General features: G+C 37.2%; 1 protein-coding gene across 4 annotated transcripts in view; it reads right to left on the bottom strand.

The window, feature by feature from the left end:
- Positions 1 to 26,767, bottom strand: part of ADD3 (adducin 3) — a 121,604-nt gene that overhangs the window by 58,765 nt on the left and 36,072 nt on the right. The window lies entirely within an intron of this gene.

Here is a 26,767-nt window from a genome sequence, read left to right as displayed (position 1 = left end):
CCAATATATATCAGCAATTAATTCCATCCACAACTGCCCAGCTGTTTGTGCATGGAAGAATCAGCCTGTTTCCTTTTGGGGCTTTCACCACTGAAAATTGATACTGCACATTCAGAGACACAAGCTGTTTGTAACATGTCAGGAATGTGCACAAGATCACACAGAGTTGAAGAGACAAAATGAAATCCAGATCTAGTTTTCTTGGGACTTGCCAGTAATATTTCATAGCTTAAAAAAGAAAAAAGAAAAAAACAACAACCATGAAACACCCCAAATCACAGAAAGAGTAAAATACATGAAAAAATATTCTCCCTTCTGAATATCACCCTTCTAATAAAGAAGAAAATCTGCCAATGACATCAGGTTTAGTATCAAGAATAGAAACTCTGATTTATTGGCATAGATAAGGTGTGACATTCTTAGGAATCCACATGCCCCCAGCACGTTAAATGCAGCCAATACTTTTTGGACTACATAGTTGCTTGCCCAATGTACAGTTACTCCCTTAAAAAAAAATTCTTATAAACGTGAAAGTTATTGGAAACCAATGCTTTCACCACAGTCATGCAGAAAAGCAAGTTTTTCTCGGTTAGTTCAGACATTATTTGGCACTCACATACACCTCCTTGTTTCAGCGATTCATGTAAATTTACAGATCCAATCTTTTAGGGTAACTCTCAAGCAATCAAATTTGTCCTTCCCTCTCCCCATCAGTTTTGTGGATTTTATGTAAAGTACTCTTTTACTGAGAGCTAGAGGTTTAACAACTATAGTATGGCTCAGGTGCCACTCAAGAAGTATTCTACCCCCACTCTTCCTGCCCTCCAACTCCAATTTTATTTCAAATATTTGTTTCACTTAAATCTTATAAAATGACATTTTGTTGTTGTATTTTCAACATACAATTTGTAACTTGTTTTCAGTATGTAAAATAACTTGTGACTAATTATTGTTATGGAAATTAGAGAAAAATGACATTTTAAAAATGAAATAACTGAAAACATATTTTAGCTATCTTACTGGTTTTTATATACAAGTATCCTAAGATTGAATTTATTGCTCTAACATAATTCACTGCTGTCCCCTTTTGCTGCACAAGAGTTCATGCACTCCTAATTGTCTTACATTCTCAAACACAACTTGGATAAGACTCATTTTGGGCACCACTAGGGGCCGGGGCTTAACCAATGAAAAAAAGGTAAACTGCTCCAAATACAAGAGCAACATTCTATAAGCTTCAGAATGAAGATGCTCTCAAGTGCCGGAACTCAAACTTGCACAATGAGAAGCTGTCTGCAACTCAAGGGCTGCGAAAGCACCAAGTGTGATTTGTTAAAGAAATCCAAGACATCTCAAACGTGTGACAGACTAAAAATAAAGCACAAAACCCAAAAAGGGTTATTTTCTTAACATCATCTGATTAAGGGTATATTTGGGGTGGAAGGTGGAGGAGACGAAAAGTTGAATCTTTGGTTGATGGTGATGCTATCTTCTAGAATTATAACTATTAGTGACACAACAGCCACAGAGATGAGCTTTGCCTGGGAAGCTTCAGCTCTGCGGGACATTCAGACTAGCTGGAAATGTTTAAGGAAAGGAACCTCCGAACCTACAGGTTGGCTAAGGAAAGAAAAGGTCCCCCTGGGCTGTTTAAATTAGGTCACTTAAACTTCTGAGAGTCTAACTAGAGACCGGGATAGCATTAACAGAGAGACCCTTCAAGGGCAGGGAAGGCTGTTGATATAAAAATGTCAACTAATTTTAGAAGTAATTTTCTCTGCAACAATTTATTATAATAATATTTTTAATTCTATATATGTATTTATTTTATTAAAAATTTAAAATATACAGCAAATTTGAAAGAATTTTAGTAGAACCATATAGGTACTACTAGATTCTACCATTAACACTGTATATAAAATAAGTATAGTATACTAACACTGTACTATAATTATTTTATTCATATCTCTTCATCTAGCCATTCCTCTATCCATCCATCTCTTATTTTTAGTGAATTTTACAGTAAATTACAGATACCAGTATACTTTCCCCCAAATACTTCAGCTTGCCATATCATTATTTAGAGTTAAATATTTGTTTATGGCTCTTTTCTTTTGATATAAAATTTACATACAATGAAATGCAGAAATGTAAGTGTACATTTACATAGCCCAAACTCCTATCAAGATATACACGCAGAACATCACAGTCACCCCAGAAAGTTCCCTCGTGCCCCTTCCCAGGCAATGCCCTCTCCCACTTCCCCAGAGGCTATCACTATTTTGATTTTAAAAGTGATTTAAAACAACTCCAAACAGTGATGATTTTGCAACCTGTGCATTAGAACATTCTCCACTACATCACATAACTTATACTTGGTTGGAACATTCTCCGCTACATCACATAACTTATACCTGGTTGCACAAAATGATCAGACATGAACGAAACAGACAGAGCAGCCTAAAAAGAAACTGTAATGTTAAAAGAAAGTGTAGCCTCATTCTGCTCCAATTACTCTACTTCTAAGGTGAAGGAAATACGACTTAAAAGTTTGGCTGCCTGTACCAGTCATCCGATGGTCAGTAATTTATTAGCTGGGCCTAGTCTAAGGCTCTTAGGCAGCAGCTCCGCACTTCACTTTAGGATAAAAAGAACTGAAGCTTTGGAGATAATGCTGGCTCCGAGGACGAGCTCTCTCACTTACAGGCCATGCATCTAAAACAAGTTTTTTTGGTTTTGGTTTTTAAAACTCCTTTGACTCTTGGTGTTCTCATCTGCAAAAACACAAGAAAAATCTAAACTCATAAAGCAGTGTGGATTAAAAGAGATAACCACTGCGAAGTGCCTGGCATGTAGTAAGTGATCAAAGGAAAGAAACACAGGAAGTGGAGGAAAAACTGATAGTACGAGGCACAGTTCAAGCACACGTACATTCATATACTGTTTCTAAGGCTCTGTGCTGTCCTTACTCATTTTGTACATGCAAAGAAAATAACAGCAAAAGCAAATAAAGCAGAACTCTATTCACTACTGTGACAAGCAGCTTTTTACATCGTATTTTAAAAATGGGCTACTTGTTTTCTGTTTGCCTTTCTACTCGGACAGAACTGGGATGGACAGTAGAGGAGGAAAGCACAGACTTCCGACTTCAGAGGCTACTTGTCTCTTCACCTGTCTTTTTATAAACAGCTCCCACTGTCTAGCAAGATCTTCCTTTTATCTGCCAAGTGAGAATTCAAGGCCCAGTTGAAATGCAACCTACTTTTCTGGTCTACTCTGAAAAAATGTAAAAGTTCCTTCATCTGTGTCTCCACAATGCTTTAAACAACAGCATTCCAGAACTCCTCACACCAGCCGGCCGTTTCCATGGGTTTCCCCTGCTTGAACGGGAGCACCTCTGTATCCAGTGCCCGGCACATGGAAACCATCCATGTCTGCTGAATGGATACGCCTGGGCAATGGGGATTCCGTTACAATCCAAGTGGGGGTGGGGGTGGGGGGGTGGGGGGTGGGAGAACTATGGCTGCACACTCACCAGAAAGGAAAGCAACGTGTCAGAAAAATAGGGGCAGGGAGGTGATCATAGGGCATATTAAAAGGCATGAAATTAAAAAGAGATTACAGGCCAACGTGGTGCAAACTTTTGCATTCTCATTGCAGTGCGCTGGAATAAGGGGGGCTGCTTTTACATACGCTCCCCATGCACCACCCATGACACCCTCTCACACAGCGCCACCATGCTCCTCTCAGAGACGAGAGCACTGAGACTCCAAAAGCTTAAGCAAATACGTCACACAGCTAAAGGCCATGGAGACAAAAAGTAGAGAAGTGATTTGTTCATCACAGTGATTTTCACAATAGGCTAATTTTACATCATGTGGTGAGGCTCTGAGTTAAAAAACAAACAAACAAACAAACAGATAGTTTGGGGCCACCAAACAGCACAAGAGATGCAGCTCAGGGAGCAACTCTCAGGGGGAGGAAAAAGCATGGATCAAAAACAAACCGAAGCCGAGGTGGTAAGAGGTGTGTGTGTTCTACGTAGGAGTACTCATCCCTGAACAGCCTGCCATCCTGGAGTTTTAAAACCTAAGTCAGAGATGCTCCTAGAAACACAGGAGTGCTGAAGAGCAGCTCTTACTCTCTCACGACTTTTTCCTCCCCAAACAGTTGTTCTTGGAAGTGATACTACAACATGGGAATTCCATGATAAAAATGCTGTCCATGGTGTTCATGTTCCAGAAGATGAGAGCCTCGCCAAGCTGGTGAAATGCAACTCTTTTCTGTGGGCACCTCTGGCTACATTCTGTCATTTCCTATTTAGGAACACCCTGGTTTTGCCTCCCTTGCAAAGATGGATTTGTGAAGGAAAGCCTCCACCTTGCAATTTAAAGCCTCAAATCCCACAGCCCGCTGGCTTACCTCCAACACGACACTCACGGCACACTGACTCACCACCGTCTGTTCACTGGTACAGCTCTCACACGTGCTGTGAGCAACTAGGGGACAGGGCCCCTCAGGACCTACCTCGTACAGGGCACATTCAAAAAATATTAGGGGTGGTAAATGAATAATGCCCTTTGCCTACTTAATATTTGATAGATGGTTATTTGTTAAAAGAAATAGTCCAGGATTCAAAGAGTAAGCAATTATAGAAAAGGCAAGATTGGGGATAAGTGAAATACGGTTAGTGTTCAAATAGGTTTTCTGCTGGGTAAAAAATGCTGAGGTTGAAATTCAATAAATCATTAGGTCTGAAGATTAGGCATGATCCCCATTTAAAATAAAATTAACTAAACTAGTGAGCTTGCATTGCATCTGAAGGTTGCCAAACTTGAAAGTGAAAAAACAGTGTGTGGCTTTGACTCTACTGAGGCATAATATTTCCAAAAACAACATATTTTATTAACCTCCTTTAGAGGAAGACAAAGACTACATTTAAAAACAACAAAACACAGAATAAAAAGTGAAGAGTATTATATATCTTCTATGAAAAAACTGGATTCATAAATAATTTCTGCATTGGGAAAAAGTCCAAAAACATAATGGAAAACAAGTAAAACTAAAATGTCATATGAACACACAACATATGAAAACACTCATGACACAAGCAATCTTTTGTTAAAAATTATTACTTTTGTGATCTTGTCTGGTCAAGATCGTAGCATAGGTAAACCTAGTACTCAAACCCTTCCACAACTACAGCAAAATTACAGCTAAACTACAGAATCACCATCTAGCCGAACAGAAGTCCTATAAATAAGGATATAAAGAAGAAGCCACATGGAGACTGGTAGGAGGGGCAAAGATGTGGAATGGACTGGTCCCACAACCACGTGTGGCGGATAAAAATTGGGAGGGCTATCTCGGCTCCAAAGGTGCCCCCTTAGGAGTAAAAGGTTCTAGCCCCACACCAAGCCCCCTAGCTAGGGTTTCAGCCCGGAAGAGAGTCCTCATAACTTCTGGCTGTAAAAACCAGAAGGGATTGTGGTTGAGAGACAAAGGGCTTCTGGAGTCCCAGGCGTTCCTCTTAAAGAGTCTGCACATGGACTTACTCACACGCATTCACCCTGTGCTCCAGCAGTGGGGCAGCAGCTCAAAAAGCCAGGGACACAAAGGGGAGGAACTAAATTGTATGACTTTAAGGCAAGGGCTCGGGGGCAGTTTTCTCCCAGACTGAAGTGCTGGCAGAGGCCCCTGTTCTGTGCAGATTCCTCACCCCACAGATCTGAGAGGCTGGTGCCATATCTGAGTCCCCATCAACCTGGCTAATACATACTGTTTGCCCCACTCAGGTAGTTCCCTGAGACCTGCCCCACCCAACTTATTTGCCCAACTTAAGCTGTTTCCTCTGGCTTTTCCATACCAACGCCTGTCTTGGTTCATACTTCTGTCTTTCTTAAAATCTCAAGCAAGCAGCATCTGGCCACAGTGTGCCTGTACCTCTTGCTAAGTGGCCCCAGGCCTAGCACGAGTGTTAGCTGGCCTCGGTTTGCAGCTTGGCCTCTCCTGGGCACCTCCAAGCCCAGCGCTAGTAGCAGCCGTCTGCAGATCACCTTGGAGCTCAAGCTGGGTGGCCTCGGCAGCACAGAGGTGGCAGTTGACCTTGGTCTGCATCTCCTGGGAGGCCCTAGAACCACCTCCACAAGCAACACACTCAAGGGGTGGGCTGGGTGGGCACCAGAGCCCCACTGAAGTAAGTCCTGCTCTGTGGAGTCAGCGCCTGCACAGCTGATTCTCCATAGTGGTGGCATCCAGTCCTTGCAGCCAACAGGCCTGGGGGTAAATCCCTTCTGTTGACCTGCCAACAGCAATCAAGCTCAACTACAACAGAGGCGGGTGTACACAGCCCACACAGTGGGAGTCAGGGAAGGAAGGGGTGAACCTGGAGTGCCCAGCCTGGGTGATCGGGGACTCTGTGCTTTTGGACCCTACAGAATACCGACTACATAAGGCCATGCTACCAAACCTGGGAGATGTAACAGCTCTACCTAATTCACAGAGACCAACAACATGAGGCTACCTAAATGAAGAGACAAAGAAACATGTCCCAAATGAAAGAGCAGAAGAAAACTCCAGAAAAAGAACTAAACAAAATGGAGACCAGCAATCTACCAGATGCTGGGTTTAAAATGCTGGTTATAGGATCCTCAATGATCTCAATGAGAACGTCAACAAAGAGCCGAAAACATTAAAATAGAACTAGAAAACACAAAAAGAACCAGTCAGAAATGAAGAATACATTAACTGAAATGAAGAATGTATTATAGGGAATCAACAGTGTAGTAGTTGAAACAGAGGGTCAAATCAGAAATTTTGAAGATAAGGAAGCAGAAAACACCCAACCAGAACAGTAAAAAGAAAAAAAGAATTAAAAAAAATGAGGACAGTATAAGGAGCCTTTGGGACAACTTTAAGTGTACCAATATTCACATCATGGTGGTCCAGGAGGAGAAGAGAAAGAGTAAGAAATTGAAAACCTATGTGAAAAAATGATGACAGAAAAATCCCTAACCTGATGAAGGAAACAGACATACAATTCCTTGAAGCAGAGTCTCAAACAAGATGAACCCAAAGAGGCCCACACCAAGACACATCATAATTAAAATGTCAAGTGTTAAAGACAAAGAAATAATATTAAAAAGCAGCAAGAGAAAAGCAATTAATTACCCACAAGAGAGCTCCCATAAGACTGTCAGCTGATTTCTCAACAGAAACTTTGCAGGCCGAAAAGGACTGGCAAGAAATATTAAAAGTGATGAAAGGTAAGGACCTACAACCAAGATTACTCTACCCAGTAAAGCTATCACTTGGGATCTAAGGAGAGAAAAAGAGCTTCCCAGACAATAAAAAGCCAAAGGAGTGTATCACCATCATACCAGTATTACATGAAATATTAGTTTTAAGAAGAAAAAGATAAAAAATATGAATAATAAAATGGCAATACATAGCTATCAACAATAGAATCTAAAAATCAAATAAATGAACAAGGAGAACAAACAGACTCATAGATACAGAGAACATCTTGATGGTTGACAGATGGGAGGGGGATTGAGGGGGTAGGTAAAAAAGGTGAAGTATTAAGAAGTACAGATTGGTAATTACAGAGTAGTTACAGGGATGCAAAGTACAGCAAAAGGAATACAGTCAGTAAACTTGTAGTAACTATGTATGGTGTCAGATTGGTACTAGATTTATCAGGATGAGAAGTTAGTAAGTTATATAGAGTCTAATCACTGGGTTGCATATCTGAAACTAATATAATATTGTATGTCAACTGTAATTGAAAATAAAAAATTATTTAAAGTAAAAAAAATATTACTTTTGTCGATCATTTCTAAGGGCATAGGACTATGCAGGCATTTTAAAATTGTTGATTTCCTAATTATGAGACAAAATTTTAGTTGGACAAATATATTTCACATTTCAAATAATTTACCCAGTAAAAAACTAATACCAACATTTTTTAAATCTTAGGAAATGTAACTATTTTTATCCAAAAAATTCAAGTACTTACCTTCAAACACTGCTATAAAATAGGTGGCCAAGCTGACAATTCACATGACTTATAGGACTAATTTTACTTCTCCAACATCAAGCTCTAGAACATGGGCTACCTCTCCACGATGAGCAGCACATTCCATCCTCTAAAACTAAGGCTTTTGAGTCCCCCGATACTATCATAAGCTCTTTCTAAGACAGGGCAAGAGACAGGTTTAGAAACTCCCACCCCCCATCTCCCCACTCCCATTCCTCAGTCCTTCCAGTTCCACCCACCCTTGGTGAAATTATTTTTAGATGGTTGGTAGATTTTCCACCTTTCTATTTCCTCAGGTATAACAGGAGGTTTAATTAAAATGAAAACAAACACAAAAACAGAAATATGGCATATAAACACATCTCTTCTCTGCATTTTAGGAGCAGTTAAGTTGACTGCATCACACGTTCTGCCCGCCAGTATTACTGAAGTTGGAGAATAACTTGATCTGCACCAAATCTATGGGTCTACTGATTTTAATCTACTCTGATTTTAGATTTAAAATTTTTATCTTTAAATCTAAGTTGGTAAGTCAATTCATCAACAAAGCTTTCTACTTTCTGATTAAATTCATTTATTTTTTGAGCAACAATTCATTCAACACCTATGATGTGCTACAGTTGAGGGGGCAGTATAGTAGAGAATGCAAAAAATGGATGAGACAGTATCCCTGATCCTAAGTTAAGAGCAACTTAGTCAGTTAGGGGAGGAAAAGGGCGAGACAGCGTATTTAACAATTATATAGAATACTGTGTTAACGGTGTTCTAACAGATGTACTATAGTCTCAGAGAAAGGAGTCAATCTGAAAGGTTCCATGGAAGTTACAACTGGAACTTGGTCCGAAAACGATGAGTAGGTATTTGGGGGAGAGGGTGGTATGCATAACCCTTGCAGAAAGATATGCAAAAACAACATACTTCTTAATAAGCTGGTACTTTAACACATGCCTTTACTTTAAATGAAAGGATTGTCGCTGTTTCGATTTCCAGTCAGGGTACATAATTAGATTAACGATCAGTTCCCCAGTTGGGGGTGCATGAGAGGCAACCACACGGTGATGTTTCTTTCCCTCTCTTTCTCCTTTCCCCTCTCTCTAAAAACAAACAAACTAATTAATTAATTAAAAAAAGAAAGGACTGCACATTGCAACTAATACAAAAGGGAAAAGCAAAGTTGTCATTAGCTAATAGTTTATAGTGGTTTGCATAACTTCAGCTACAGAAACCCTACAATCTACTAGCAAAACACACTTCTGTGTCATATGCTTTCGCTTCATCCTAATTTTTTACTTGTATGCTAAAAAAAGAAACTCAGAAGCCATATATATATATATATATATATATATATATTTTTTTTTTTTTGGAACAATGCTTGTTTACACTACACTAACCAACCAATGACAGAAATAATTAAGACCAGTTCTCTTGAAGCCATTCAAATGTAATCAGTCGCCACACATCATCAAAGCAGGAGCATTAGAATATTATAGGTTAATACCAAGGTCAAAAAACAGAGACATGGTCAACCTGTAATACCAGTACTATGGGCTCAAATACTTAAAAGTATGAGCATGGTAAATTTAATGAAAGGGGCTGAGAAGAAAAAGGAAAGACACAACTAATCATCAAGCACTGTGTTTGTAAGACACCTAAATTCTCAAGTTCACTGGCCCAGAAAAGTGTTGACACATATAGAAAGGTTACTTTTGGGGATTGGAAAATTGGGCTAATCTGATGCAAGGTGAAAAGGACACCATGTTAAATTGCTGAGCACAGATAACCCTGTAACTGTTCAAGTTACTACTATTGATGGAAATGCCAACACACCCTATATAACAACCTGAGTGAAAAAAAATCTAAAACAGAGAAAGATAGCATTACTTATATTGTGAATTCTTTACTCTAAAGATGCCTTGCCAAGTTCTTTTAAATAGTAATCTCCCCTGAATTTAATGTATTATATTAGGATACAGCCAACTTTTTAGAGCACGTATTTACACAAAGCAAGGGCCATCTGTACTTTATATTCATGAATTCACATCTATAATACCTAATCTCCAACAAAAAAAAAAGAAAGAAAGGAAGTTAGAAAGAAAAAAGAAAGAAAGAAAGAATGAAAGAAAGAAAGAAAGAAAGAAAGAAAGAAAGAAAGAAAGAAAGAAAGAAAGAAAGAAAAGAAAGAAAGAAAAGAAAGAAAGAAAAAAGAAAAGAAAGACAACCTCTGTAAAATGTTCAAATTGAGGGGTTTAAATCCTAATGTAGGTATTCCTCAATGAAACATGTATCTTTGGACAGTGCCTAAGTCCCTTCCTCAGAGCATTTAAAGAAAAGGAGAAGAAAAACCAACTCCTGAGAACTGCCCTTGAGCCTCTGAGAGGAGGGTGGCTAGAGCAAGAGCAGTACAAACTGGGTGGAAGAGGGAAAGGGAGGAGCTAAGGAAGCAGATGAAGAGACGGCTTAAGGAGCCCAGAGTGGCTTGAGATAAGGAGGATCAAGTAACCGTGGCAGCGGTCTGAGGTCTGGCACACCCACGGGGAGCTCTGTGGCTTACTTCAAGGGGGTGGAGCAAGTGAACAATTTTGGTTTTATTTAACTGAAAGGTCGTGCAATCCTACAAATGGGAGAAGGAAAAAGAAGGGGTGTCTTTTCTAATGAAGAAAAAGTTAGAGTGCAACAAATGGCGATCCCTTTAAAATAGTAAATGAAATAAGAAAATATATATTAAAATAAAAATTTGAAAACTCTGAGGAAAAACACAGTAGAGTCCATGTAAACACGGAGCAGCATTATTTACTGATGGTCAGGAAAAGCTTTATATCCTGTGGACTCTGCCACCCTCCAAACAAGATCCCCCATAAAGCATACTGACAGGAATTTGGGGGTATGTGGATCAGTGTCAAGTTTTTCTTCACTCCAACTTTCAATTTGGCAGCTTATAGAAACAATTCTCAATAGCTAAGTTTTTAAGGCTTACTCCAAGATAAGCAGGACTGTGACTCCAGTGGGCTATTTCCAAGTTGCCAAGCCATTAATCTAAAACAGCTCTCAACCTCTTTAAACTGATTCCTGCTGGTCCAATATAAATGATATGATGTTTTAAATAACAAGGGGAGTAGGAGGAGAGAAAGGAGGCCTAAACTAGTACCTTTAGAGTTGCTATTAAGTTTGGTGGGGGGGAAACCAACTGGAAATGGGAAGCAATAAGATAACACATTTACTGCTATATTTTTCACTCACGTAGCTAAAAAATGACAGAAAGGGTTTTGGAAAGGCCTTTGCCAGAAGCAAATTACTTTCTTCAATTTCAAGTTTAACAGTTATTTATTACCTTTGTTACACTCCCCAGAAATGAAAGCAGGAAAAAAATATTTCAAGCTTTTTGCAGATGATTTATTACATTAATCAAATCTGTTCGTTCTTGTAAGCATTCATTAGTACCTTCCTACAGAACTGGAAAAAGGACATTGTATGTTCAACAAGTGTTGGCCTTTGCTATGACACAAAAGTCAAGACGTACCTGATAAACCAGTAAGCAATCAGTGCATCTAGACCAGTGTTTTTAGAAGTCAGAACAGAGCAACCGGCTGTAGCACTAGGATTCTGACTCACTTTAAAAACAAAAATTTGTAGCTAGGGCTCAAAACAGGAATCTAAACATGTATACTTCTCACTATAGAGTCATTAAACACATCCTGTCATTACTGAAAGATATTCAAGACATACTCTTTTATATGAGCAATAAAAAGAAAACCAAGACATTTAATTGTGTCACAAGAATACAAACAGCTTAAAACTTATGCAAGAATCATAGTCAATTTACCAGGATGAGTAGGATCAAAAGTAAAAACACAAAAGTTGCCTCGTCTTCTGAAAGTGATGAGCTCAATGTTATGAAGAAAAACAAACTGCTAAATTAGAAACCAGGTTTTCTTCAAGTCACCAGTTACGGGGGTGGGGGGTAATAGGGAGTTGTTATAGACCCCCAACACACACAAAGTCAGAGTCCTGGAAAGGTAATACCCTCAGTTAAAAGGCAGACAAAAGAAAAAAGAATATGATCACCAATAGATGGAATTAAAGAACAAGCAAGCAAACAAACAAACAAAGAAACTTATGTCTTTTCCAAAATGCTGAGTAAGGGGAAAAAGTTTCCCCTGAGAATCTGTAACAACAGGCGGACCCTCCTGAGAATTTAGAATTTGAATTATTTATACACCAGCATGGTCCAGTAACCCCCAAGCCAAGAGAGTAACACAAGGTGGTCTTAGGATGGTAGCACCCCTCCCCCAGACACCTGGCAAAAAGGAAACATCAATACTGTCGGGAGAAAGCTGCTCTCAAAACAGGCTGCCTAAGGAATCCCACAGATAAATCTTGCCCAGTTCAAAATTCAGAATTACAAAGCACATGAGCAAACAAACCACATTAAACAAAAGTCAGAAGAAACAACAGAGAGTAGAATTTGACACCTTCCCTCCCAACCCCCCAGAACTGCAGACCAGACAATGTAATATTGACACACAGGATATAAAGTATTTATACAATGTTCAAAATCCTTCAAGATAGAATTAAAAGCATGAGAAAGAAACAAGATGTTATAAAGGAAGACCTATAAATTTGAAAAACTGACTATAATAATTGAAAAATGAATATATTAAACAGATTAGACCAGTGGAAAGAATATAGATTTGAAGTAAACAAACAAACAAAAAAACCAGCCAGATTGAAGCACAGAGAGATAAAAAAAAAAAAAAAAAAAACATTTTTAAATAAAATAAAAGAGAGATTAAGAGACAGAGAAAAAAGAAGGTTCAACATACTTAAGGTTCCTAAAAGAGAGATAATGGGAGAAAGGTCATATTCAAGGAGATCATGGCAAGGGATTTTTTAGAGCTTTGCTGTAACGAATCACCTATTAAAGATTGACAATTAGATTTGCAGTAGACTTCAAAAGAAAAAATAAAAGTCACAAGACTGAGAAATAATATCAAACAAAATTATCTTTCAAAAAATAAAATAAAACATTTCTTCACTAAAGAGTTCTATGAGCACATTAAAGGAACTTTCAAAGGATGAATCTCAGAAAGCAATTGAAAGAAAGAACTGAAATGAAAGAGTGAGCAAAGATATTGGTAAATGAGTAATTTTAAAAATATTATATAAAATTTTAATACCAGTAATATATGTAGGGGGTTAAAAGGCAGCAGTAAAACGCTGGTCAGCAGTATCATACCAATGGGAATGGAGAATAAGAGTTCAAGTGTTTCAAAGATCCTTGTATTGTTAGAAGGGGAGAGAGAGAGCTATTAACTTTAAATTGATAAAACTTTAATCTGATACAAGATTATCCAGAATATATTGTAAAAACCACTAAATTAAATAATACAAAAAAGACAACCTAATTTTGCCTATCAGTAAAAGAACTAAACAGGTGTGTTATCAAAGAGAACATCCAAATGACCAGTAGATATATGAAGTGCCCATCATCATCAGTCATCAAGGAAATACAAATTAAAACCACACTGAGTTACTGCTATCTACCCACCAGTATGGCTGAAATGAAAAGAAAAATAAAAAAAACTGTTAATACCAAGTATTGGCAAGGATGCGGACCATCTGGAACTCTTAAACACTACAAGTCCTTATGTCAATTAGTACAAATACTTTGGAAAACTGTTTGACATTATCTACAAAAGCTAGACACACACATGCCCAGACACACACACACCCTGTAATCCAGCCACTCCACTCCCAAGAATACACTCAACAGAAATGCATACATATGAACATAAAAAAATACACCAAAAAATACACCAAGATTTATTTTTAATACATGAAAACTGGAAACAATCTGAATGTTCATAAAATGGATTACACACAATAATAGAAAAGAACTATTGTTACAGGCAACAACACGGATGCATTTCACAGAAAAGAAAGCAAAAGAAGCCAGATACAAAAGAGTAGATATTGAATGATTACATTTATATAAAATTCAGAAGAAGGCAACACTAACCTAAGTAAAGATTATGGCCACATTGCTGGAAGGGGCCCTGTCTGAGAAGACACATCAAGGTGTTTCTGATGTTCATATCTTGATCTAGGTGAGGTTACACAGGGTGTTCACTTTGTATGTATTTATCAGGCTGTATCTCATGATTGGTGTACTTTTCTTAATGTATGTTAAACTCACATTTAAAGAATTAACCAAAAAGACTAAAATTAAGATAATTTAAAAGAGAAAGCCTCTCTTTTTCTTTGGCAAGAGCTTATAACTTGATGCCATCTTTTCTGTTGGCTAGTTTAGCTCTCCAGAAACATTATTAAATCCTCTTTCTCAAAAAACAAAGCATTTTCCTAATCTAAACTCTTATAAGAAATAACGCTAGCTCTCTTACATGTTAAGTTGCATATTTCCTATAAAAACAAGAACGAAGTATATATATATAATCCATATAGTTTTAACTACTCAGCATAATAAATTAAGAGATTCTCAAGCAGAGAATTTAGGTCTCAAATCAGCATACTACATATTTCACTTCTTAATAATACAGTGAGTAGATTGAAATGTACAGTGTAGCTTAAATGACCAGTGTTCAATCACTGTGGCCAACACCAATATTAAAGTATTAATATGTCCCACTGTCTCAATGCATTCAACAGCTTCTCCCATCCTCAGATCCTGATACCATTTTTTTAGTGATCAGAAACATTCCCAACATGTTCACAAAACATTTAAAGATAAATCAGGCCTCTTAGCTATGACAAAATTAAGACATTGTTCAAAACTAAGTAATTATGTAAAGTGAAAAAAAACCTGCATGTGAACACTAATGCACAATAATCAGGAATTCTGTTTCTTCCTTTATCACATTCTCTAGACTCTGAAATTTCAGTTCAAAGCCAACATATTTCAGTGTTACACAATCTTACCCTGTAATAAGAGAATTTTCCAGATCCTTACTATACAGAAACTTTACGTTCATGTTACTCTACTTTTGCCTAACACTGTTTTATATCACAGTCCAAGAATCTGATAGAGAATGTGATATGGACTCATATCTATTGGCAGAACGCTACTTTCATAAATCATTGAAGAGCAATGGCTTGGGGGAGGATTCCTAGGAGGAAAAGAAGATTTAATCTCATTCGCTAACTAAAATTGCTAACTGTTTGGAAATTTTTGTGGGTATACTTCATACTTTCAAGGTTTGCATACTCAATAGTAAAAATCTAGGAGTAATCAGAACTGGAGTTTCCGGTTGTAACTCCAGTTCTAACTCATAGCATGATTTTGGCCAAGCTATTCTTTTTTTTTTTTTTTAAGGATTTTATTTATTTATTTTTAGAGAGAGGGGAAGAGAGGGAGAAAGAGAGGGAGAGAAACATCTATTTGTGGTTGCCTCTCGCACGTCCCCAACTGGGGACCTGGCCCACAACCCAGGCATGTGCCCTGACTGAGAATCGAACCAGCAACCTTTTGGTCCACAGGCCAGTGCTCAATCTACTGAGCCACACCAGCCAGGGCAAGTTATTCTCTTTTAGCTTCAATTTTTTCAACTGCCAAGGAGGGGATAAAACTAGATTCCCTCAGAGATTTCATAGAATGCTGAGTATACCGAAGGATGCATCTCAGACTAAAATTTACATGGATGATTATGCTAGATACATAAAAATAACAGTGTGCATTTAAAAAAACATCAAAACTACTGAATTTATGTGTAGCCATTTTACTATTGAAGATAGAAGAAAATAAGCAACATTTTTGGCATATTATGCTTTATTATTTTAAGAAAGGTAAAAACATAACTGAAATGCAAAAAAAGATATGTGCAGGGAATGGAGAAGGTGCTGTGACTGTTCAAACATGTCAAAAGTGGTTTGCGAAGTTTTGTGTTGGAGATTTCTCGCAGGACAATGCTCTATAATCAGGTAGACCTGTTGAAGTTGACAGTAATCAAATTGAGACATTAATTGACAATAATCAATGTTATACAACGTGGGAAATAGCCCACATACTCAAAATAGCCATATCAATAAAGTTATTGGTGAAAATGAAAAATGTCTTTTATTTTACGGAAAAACTAAATGAACTTTCTGGCCAACCCAACAGTGAATCTTTTATTAGCCAGTGCTAGGGTAGGTCTCCATGCAAATGGATATTTGTTATTCCTCTATAAGCACCTATATTTTATATTTCATCTGTGTATTTCAGCTTTTAGTGCACTGTAGGAAGAGTTTACCCTGTGGTTAATATAGCACCAATTTACTTCACTCCTTACAAAAGTACTTCTTGAGGCTGTTCTCACTCTGTGTTCCCAAAAGAAGGCTTAACTAGAGCCAATACTCCCACCTAGGCTTCCCCAAGACCAAGTAGCCATAAGAGAAAAGGAAAAACCTTTTCAACCTTTCTAGACTGTGTGGTACAAATAAAAGTGAGTTCATCGTATACATCAGTCCATAAGCCCCTGCCCACTCCCTGCACTGTCAGGCCATCGGCATTACTTGCGTCTGCTTCAGCTGTAAGACTACATGAGCCTCATCCCCGCTTCATGAGCCTCACCATCTGGAATGCTGAGGCTTCATCCTTCTAAATCAAACAGCTCAACTGGCTCACCTTCTTTCCGCCTTTCATATTATACAGTGTGTCTTTGGGAGTAACTGACACTAATATAATAAGGGAGACAACTACATTTTGTCCAAGCAGAGAGCTCAGGCCCGTGAATGTCAAATACAGCTGAAAGGACCTTAAAGGTCATCTAGTCCAATTTCTTCATTTATGAGAATTCAGAAGTGCCTAAGGCTGCTCCCTAAGGTCACACAGAAAACTTATCTCTTGACTTCAGGCCAGTACTCTTTCCATCCTATCAAAGTTAAAGTTGCCACTTGGAAAAGAATGCTGAAATTCTAATCCTCTCCCCTATGAAACATGTTAATTGTCATTCCTCTGTCCCATCAATGATACATTCACATCAACTGAGATGTCAAGAAATGCACAGATGCGAGCAACCCACTAGAGCATTAGGCTTAAACAGACATCAGAGTATAAAATACTCTGGTAGGAAGGCAGTTAGGAAGGAAGGGGTGAATTCTGGGTAATTAATGTTGTGCCAGCGGTAATCAAGATGTTTAGGATGATTGTTCTAAATCTTTGAGAGAGAATAAAATGGTGGAACTGTTAGAATACAGACCAAATACTTGATCCTTTGTAAAGGAATTGCGTGGTTTACAGAAGAAACAAAACTGCTTCAATTACAGCATTAGTCTAGCATGTCCCATATTTAATTCACTCTCTGCTTATACCTAGCATCTGGGCATATAGCCAACCTCTAGCTCCATGAAACACTGGAATAAACTTTAATATACTAGGAAATTAGAAAAATTAAATGAATAGGATGGAAAACAAATACATTTTCACACAAAGTAGAGGATACAGCTGTGATCTGTCAAGCTTTCAGGACTATCTCCTTAGCTATAGCAAAGTTATAGGACTCCCCTTGGCTGAACAGGAAGCAGCAATTTAAAAAATATAAATGTTCCCAAGCCCTAATTCTATTCCTTTTACTTCACATTTCCAGCACACACTCCCCCTTTGACCAGGTCTGTGTAATACACCCAATCAAATAGTCTTGATGAAGTGATTAACTTGATGGATGATAAGTTCACAGAATAACCTTAAAAAAATTTTTTTTTTTTAATTTTATTTTATTTGTTTTTAAAGAGAGGGGAAGGGAGGGAGAAAGAGAGGGAGAGAAACATCAATGCGCAAGAGAAACACTGATCGGTTGCCTCTCACACACCCCCAACCAGAGACCTGGCCCTCAACCCAGGCATGCGCCTTGACCAAGAATTAAACCAGCCACCTTTTGCTTTCCTGGCCGACATGCAACCCACTGAGCCACACCAGTCAGGGCCAGAATAATCTTTAATCATGATGTCCCCAAATAAAAAACCTGTGTTGGCTGTACTCTTCTGAAGAAACAGGTTGTTGCAAAAAAGAATTTCTTAAGAAATTCGTATTTGTATAGATGATCTTTAGTTTCCCCATTTCTGAAAGTTGTTTCCATGGCACCAAAATATAACTTAAACCCATAATTTCCTTTTGTATCCTTTGCAAACTAGTACGTGAGCTAACAAACAAGGAATGTAACCCAGGACAAGGCAACAAAGGTGAAAAGGAGCATTTCATAATGCAGCTAACATGTGATTTACAAATTAAGCCTATATATATACAGATGTGTGATTTATAAATTATAATTTAAAAGGATAAGAGTCAGCAAAGCAAAGAATCAGCAGGAGCATGTTTTAGGCACTAGGAGCAGCATGAGTAAAAGCAACGGTATATTTGGGACCAATAATAATTAACAGTATGCCAGATCCTTAATTAGTCTGTAATACTGAAAAGAGTCCAATAGCTGGATATGTAGATGCTGAGTAGAGGTGCTCAGGTTAATCAACAGGAGATCATATTCCAAATGGTAGTTCTACACACATAAATAACAGAGGTTCAAAACACAGGAAACAGTGATATATTCAAATGGGTGTGTTCAGAGAAGAGAGGAAGTGGTAAGCATTTTAACCAAGAAAACACTACGGAATTACTTTCAAAATCACAACCCCTTTCAATCTCTTGATTTTCCCAGCTTACCTCTCAAATCAATCAGGAGAGAAGAACACGAGTGTTGCCACAGTCCTCGCAAAGTCCTATCACCATGGGTCTGATACACAAAAACAGAGCTAACTTTCAAAGAGGAAGTCACTGCCTTGTCAATTAGATGGTATACATTAGAAATGAAGATCGGCTGTATGAAAAGAGAAGTAAAGGAACGCGTGGAATAGAGAGAAGGAATCAGTTCTGAAATCTTGCCCTCTTCCACAGCAGGCTCCACAATTTATAAACAGCTGGGAAATTTCTCTTTCACGGAAAGGGATGACTTCTTCATTCATATTAAAGTGGAAAGGACAATACTGCCTCACATAGAAAAAAGGTATTTCCTGAAGGAAGGAGACAGAGCACTGCCTTTATTTAAACACACACACACACGTACGCACACGGAAAGCAAAGTACATATATAGAACAAGCAGGCCTCTTCAAGAGATGCAGGAGAAAAATAACTAAATCAAGGAAACGTTTCATGATAGAAGTTAGCCTTAGTGGATTCATCATTTTGTCCCAATTGGTTATCTCAAGTGCAAATCTGCTTACAGGGAATGATAAGAACAATTTCCACTTTATATTCATGCAGGGATTTTTATCTATAACTATTTTCTAACGAGTATCTAGTTCCAGCTTTTCTTCCACACTTACACAAAAAAGATCCATGCTTCATAACTAACTTATCACTAGTTCTTATAGTTTGGGTTATTTCAAAGAAGTGATGCTTAAATGGTTTATTCTTTAAATAAATTTATACTATAATATGTAACAAGCATATTTGTGATCATTCAATAAAAAGTATTGAGTGCCTCCTATGCACTAAATACCAGTTCAAATGTTGGGGACACAATGGAGAACAAGCTTCCTGCCCTTAAAGAACTTCCATTATTCACAACTGTGAAGAATGTATTTTAAAAATCCCTTTGCGTAAGTCACCACCCTCACATCCTACATCTTATGAACAAACACGTCAAAGATTTTGCAGCCAAAGGAACTCTTAAGGAAATCATTGGAGACTGTTAATAACCTAGTGTTTCCTTACATCACTGACCCCAGCAATCCAAACGACTTGTAATAAAGATATGAATCTAGAAAGAACTGAAAGTATCTAATCATATAAATCCATCTTCCCAATAGAATAGCCAATGCTCAACAGTCCCTTTGGAAACTGAAGACCAATCGAAGGAGAGTTCTTCATTCTGAGGAAGGTTTTGGATTTTAAATTTACACCAATGGTTTCAAATTCAATATTCCTATGAATCTACTCAGTGTTGACTAGACAGTAAATCTGATTTGTCCATTTATTAATTCCTTCTTTAATTCTTGGTCAGAGCAAATTAACACTCTAAACCACAAAGGTAATTTTTCACTTTCTATTTTACTTCAAATCCTGGAATTATTTTGCAAAAAGTTCTACTTCTTCCCAAAGCATAAGGAAAGGTATATTCTCACTTCTGAAAATTATGTCTACTATTGTTTGTGATGAAGGGAAAAACCCCTAAACTTCAGGTTTAGTTCCCAGTGTAAAAGAAGGTCAAGACTAATTTTTAAATCCTTGCTATTTCCTCCTTGCACTTTCCTGCTTTTTATAAATAGTACTCCTCATGCCTGAAACTGATCATTAAAGGAACCAACTGATTAGAAAACATAGCATTCACTCCAGGAACAGAAAGTCTGCAAATGCAAAATGGAAGTGAGTAATTCTGGTATGCAAGTTATTCACAGAATTAAATATTCTGTATGCATGGGAGGCTCATCAGAACCCCCTTGAATGACGTCAGCTCAAAAGGCTTCCCCTCCAAACCTAAAGCCTGGAAGTCAGGGAGAGTGACAGTTGGGCAGGTAGTCATCTCATTAAGAACACTTGGAATTGTGGTGTTATTTTGGATTAATGTCTTTGCGGACTTATAAAAATCTGTTTGCAATTCAACAGTCCTTAGGTCATAAGCTCATATATGCTAACACAGGCAGTGTATTAGTCTGCATGCATAGTTAGGCCAAAAGATTTCATAGTGGTTAGCATGGATTTACAATAAGTGTTCCATTTTACCACTACTGTCTTGTTCCATTAAGAAAATTGTCATGATGGGCTTTTATGTCATCTAATAAAAACATACTATGCAAAGAAAGTCTAAATTAGAAAAAGATTATGTAACTCCTTCTATGTGCACAGTGCCATCCAGTTTACAACATATATATTTTTAAAGATTTTATTTATTTATTTTTACAGGGAGGCGAAGAGAGGGAGAAAGAGGAAGAGAAACAATGATGTGTGAGAGAAACATCAGTGTGTTTGCCTCCTGAACACACCCAACCAGGGACCTGGCCCACACCCAGACATGTGACCTGACAGAGAATTGAACCAGTGACCCTTTGGTTTGCAGGCCAGCACTCAATTCACTAAGCCACACCAACCAGAGTTACAACACACTTTCATACCTGTTTCATTTTATGCTCAAATCAACTCTGTAAAATTATACCTCCATTAGAGACTAAAACCCAGCAAGGACACAAAGTTAGTAAATGACAAAATTAGGACTGGAATTCAAGTCTTCTCATACCTGTCTCTTTATTCTTAGGCAAGTGAGCTGTCATACTTTAGCCACTTGAACTTTTAGCTTATCATTTTTTAAAATCAGTGCTTTTCTTAGACTTATGAAAAATCAAGGAAAAAATAAGTTATTAACATTGCAACTATTTCTAGATTTTGAACCTTAGGCGATACCATTAGCTTGATAACTTACATTGTGTAATTTGGTAACCCACTTATTTTTCAATTTTGTTTTACTGTGATAAAAATACACATAAAATTTACCATTGTGACCATTTTAAGTGTACAGCTCAGTGGTATTAAATTCATTCATAACGTGCAACCGTCACCACCATCTATCTTCACAGTCTTCACCTAGTAAAACTGAAACCCTATACTTAATAAATAATAACTTCCCATTTCTCCTCCCCCGGCCCACCAATTCTACTTTCTGTCTCTACAATTCTGATTACTCAAAGTATGTTATATAAGTGGTATCATGCAGTATTTGTCCTTTTTTTTTTTTGACTGGCTTATTTCACTAAGCATAATGTCCCCAAGGTTGATCCATGTTGTAGCAGGCATCAGAATATCCTTCCTTTTAAAGGCTAAATAGTATTCCATTCTATGGACACTCCGCATTTTGATTACCTATTCATCCACTGATGGACACTTGGGGGCAGACCAGATTTCTGATGGACTCTGCCAAATATGGAACCCCGCACTCGGCACTTAGCCCCAAATGCACATATTTTAAGGTAAGATAATGTTCAGGAAGTACCATATGTTGTATTTTTGAAATTAAGGATAATAGTGATAAGCGGCTGAGTAGTCTATGTAAACACATTGATTTACCACTATTTTCTATATATCTACACAATGCCAAAATAACTCAGAACACCTGAGCAAGAAGTTCAGCAGTTCAATCAAATAGTTTGCAAACTTCTGCCTGGAAGTTTTATCATTATAGTTTATTCTTGTTTCTTGTCCTTCTGTTATTTTTTCCCCTTGATCATGTCATTCAAGAAAGATTTCAGCAGCATTATAATAATAGATGAAATTACTGGGAACTCATGAGATACAAAATACTTTACGAGGGTTTCATTTAAGAATGAGAAAATTGGCTCCTACAGATTGGCTTTCTTCCAAGGTCCTGCAGCTAGCTGGGTGATAGTTCCAAAATATGAATCTAGGACTTCTAACTCTAAACCCAGTGATCCAGCCATTACACCCAATGATACTACCATTACCTGAGAGCACTAAAATATTTTGTGATTAAGAGTTATAGCTCTTAATCTTTATACTACATTCTTGAGTTCTAAATATGTATTAAGATAAAATATATTCATATTTACATACCATTCCCTAGAACTAAATTTTAATGTTTGTCAGACATATTCTCATACCTTTTCTCAGCACATAGTGTTCTATACCTTAGTTTTTAAACTAACAATTATATAATTGATATTTTATTCTAAGTCAGTATATATTGAATGATGTCATTCTTCAATGGTCTCAGTGAATGATTATGTCATAGTCATCACCCACTTCAAAATTTTAAAAAAATCATCCAACTCTGCTATAATGGGTACCCTTGTACATAAAACTTTGCACATATTTGGAAATAAAATGTAAGGTAAATTCCTAGAAATGTGATTGATGGGTCAAGGGGTGGGCATATTCAGCCTCTGATAAATATTGACAAATAGCCTTCCACAAAAGTTGAACTTAATAGTCTCATTACCAGTGTACACATTAGAATTAAAGTTTTAAAGTTCCATTTACAATTTTGGTTCCAGGGAAATCTCTCCCACTCTTATTTCTGTATTGGATGAAAATAATAATGCTCAGGGAAAAGGTATCCGTGGTTCTATTAATCTCCCAGAAAAGATCAGACTGCTGATGGTCAGTGAAGATTACAATTGTGCTTTTTAAGTAAACGAACAAAAAATTCAAGCTAAAAAAATAATAATTTAAGTACATTTTGTGATATAAACCTTACTACCTTAAGTTCATACATAGAAAAAGAACAGTTTAGGTACCAGAGCATATGCACTGGATTCTAATAATCAGAAATGCAAATACAAAATGTACGTAACACCCAACAGTGACTTTGTAGAATCTAATCCAGACAGAGTGTTTAATAGTAATAACCAAAAAATACGTTGAGAAATGCTCATTGAAAAGTGGAAAGCTATTTCCTATCACATTATCATTTACCAGACACCCCAAAAAATTCATATTAAGCCCAAGCAGAAACTGGAATTATTTAAATTCACCTACTTTAATTAAGCCTTTTGTATCTGACTTATTTCTCTTAGCATAATGTTTTCAAGATTCATCAATTTTGTAGCATGTAACAGAATTATATATTTTTAAAGGCTGACTAATATTCTATTGTATGTATATGTCATATTTTGTTTGTCCATTTATCTGTCAATGGACATTTGGGTTGTTTCCATCCTTTGGCTGTTGAGAATAATGCTACTATGAACATTGGTGAACACTGGAAATTCCCACTAGGAATTTCCCATTTATCCACATATAATACTTGACAATACCTGCTACTAATCCTTATTAATAATAGCCATCTTAATGGCATAAAGTGATAATATCATGATTTTTGATTGGCATTTATTTCCTTAATGACTAGTGATGTTGAACATCTTTTCATATGTTTATTGGCCATTTGTATATCTTCTCTGGAAAAACGTCTATTTGAGTCTAATTTTTATCCACTCTTGAATTGAGTAGTTTATTTTGTTGTTGAGTTGTAAAGTTCTTTATATATTCTGCATATCAGTCCCCTATCAGATATATAATTTGCAAATATTTTCTCCCATTCGGCAACTATTTTATTCTCTTGATACAGAAATTTTGATGTACAAAAATTTATAATTTTGATGAAGTCCAATTTCTCTGTTTTTTTTTGTTGCCTGTGCTTTTGGTATCATATCCAATAAATTATCATGAAATTCAACATTATATACATTTTCCCCTATGTTTTCTTCTATGTGTTTTGTAGTTTTAGCTCTTAGTTTAGGTATCTGATTCATCTTGACTTAATGTTTATATATGCATTAGGGTTTACCTTATCTTGTTGCATCAGGACAGTTTTCCTAGTATCATCTTTTGGGAAACACTACCCTTTCCATATTAGATGGTACTGGCTGGCATCCTTGTGGAAAGTCAATTGACCATATACACAAGGGTTAATTTCTGGGGCAACAGTAATTTTGATAGGGTCAAACTGCCCTCCAAAGAGGATATACCAATCTATACTCCTTCTGATATTGAAAAGGATACACTGTCCATATCATCCAAACACATGTTTAAGAGCAATATAATATGGCTTGAGACAGGATATGTTTAATACTATACTTACATAAATCTTTTTATTGTATTTTATTTTGTTTTATATTTTTATTGTTGTTCTATTACAGTTGTCCCATTTTTCCCCCATTGATCTACACTACCCTGCCCCTCCCTCCCATGGTCAATCTCCACCCTGTTGTCCATGCCCATGGGTCATTTATACCTGTTCCTTGACTAGATCCTTCCCCTTCTTTCCCCCCTTACTCCCCATCCCCCACCCCTTTGGTCACTATCAGTCTTTTCCTTGTTTCCATGCCTCCAGTTCTATTTTGTTCATTTGTTTGTTTTGTTCATTAGGTTCCTCTTATAGGTGAGATCACATGGTATTTGTCTTTCACTGGCTGGCTTATTTCACTTAGCACAATACTCTCCAGTTCCATCCATGCTGTCACGAAAGGTAGTTCTTTCTTTCTGCTGTATAGTATTCCATTGTGTAAATGTATCACAGTTTTTTGATTCACTCATTTACTTATGGGCACTTAGGTTGTTTCCAGCACTTGACTATTCTAAATAATGCTGCTGTGAACATGGGGAGCATACTTCCTTTTGAATTGGTGTTTCAGGATTCTTAGGATATAATCCTAGCAGTGGAATTGCTGGATAAAAGGCAGTTCCATTTTTAGTTTTTTGAGGAAATTCCATACTGTTTTCCACAGTGGCTGCACCAGTCTGCATTCCTACCAATGCACTAGAGTTCCCTTTCCTCTTCATCCTTGCCAGCACTTGTTGTTTGTTGATTTGCTAATGATGGGCATTCTGTCTGGTGTGAGGTGGTACCTCATTGTGGTTTTAATTACATCTCTCTGATGGCTAGTGATGTTGAGCATCCTTTCATATATCTATGGGCCCTCTGTATGTTCTCCTCGGAGAAGTGTCTGTTCAGGTCCTTTGCCCTTTTTTTTAATTGGACTGCTTGTCTTCCTGTGTGAGTTCTTTATAAATTTTGGAGATCAAACGCTTGTCTGAGGTATCAATGGCAAATATGTTTTCTCATATGTTGGTTCCCTTTTCATTTTGATGATCTTTTTTAGCCATATGGAAGCTTTTAAATTTGATGTAGTCCCATTTATTTATCCTTTCCTTTATTTCCCTTGCCCCAGAGGATACATTGGTGAAAATATTGCTGCATGGGGAGAACTTCCAGCCAAGATGGAGGCCTAGACAGACACACTGCATCTCCCTCCACACTAAGAAGGAATACAACTACCTCAAACCTGGAGACAACCAGAGTTCCAAAAAATCAAGCTGCATGGAAGTCCAACAAAGATATAAAGAAGAAATAATCATCCACACAAAATGATAAATTCTCACAAAAGGTTTCTCATTGGGTATACTCAAACTATAAAGTCTCATTTATGTAATCAAAAGTTCCTTCCCTCCTTCCATTGATTTTCCTCACCCAAGGGCATTTTTTTTTTTTTTCATTGCTTTTAGATTTAGAGAGAGGGGAAAGGAGAAAAATATCAATGTCAGAGAGAGACACTGACCAGTTGACTCTCATACACACCTCATGGGAGATCGAACCTGCAACCTAGGTATGTACCCTGACCAAGAATTGAACCCTCAACCCTTCAGTTATGGAACGATACTCCAACCAACTGAGCTACACCAGCCAGGGCCATAAGTTTCTTTCTTCTACTTAGTATTTAACAAATTTTATTATAAAAGACTCATAAGAATATCTTCTCTAATTCTCATTCCTCCTGACCCAAAAATACTCAACCCTTCCTTTGAGCTACAACCACCATTGATATGTATCTTCTTACCACTTCGCACTTTACAGTGTAATTATGAAGTACACAGCATATCTTCCAGAATCAACTTGATATTCCTACAGGAAAGATTTTATTTCATATTTATCTTTGTATCCTCTATCCTATTTAGTACCAGTAATAATTAAGAAATTTATTAAATGAGGAATTCAATGCAATAATTGAAAATAGCATCTTAGTTTCAAGGAATTAACATAGCTTTAAAAATTTCTCCATCTACTCTTGGGAAAACTTATTCAGTGGAAAAATGCGACTACAAATGTTACCGCCCCTCCCCGCCCAACATAAAGATATGTTCTTTTTAGCATGTCATTCTTCCCAAGCTATTCATTCTTGGTTAAAACATAAAAGTAAAATAGCAGACTGGGTAAGTTAATCATAAAAATGGAATAACA

This window comes from Furipterus horrens, unplaced genomic scaffold, assembly GCF_987537825.1.
Source record: "Furipterus horrens unplaced genomic scaffold, mFurHor1.1.pri manual_scaffold_5, whole genome shotgun sequence".
Taxonomy (NCBI): Eukaryota; Metazoa; Chordata; class Mammalia; order Chiroptera; family Furipteridae; genus Furipterus; species Furipterus horrens.
Note: the sequence above shows the minus strand (reverse complement) of the source record. Positions and strands in the feature narration are given on the sequence as shown.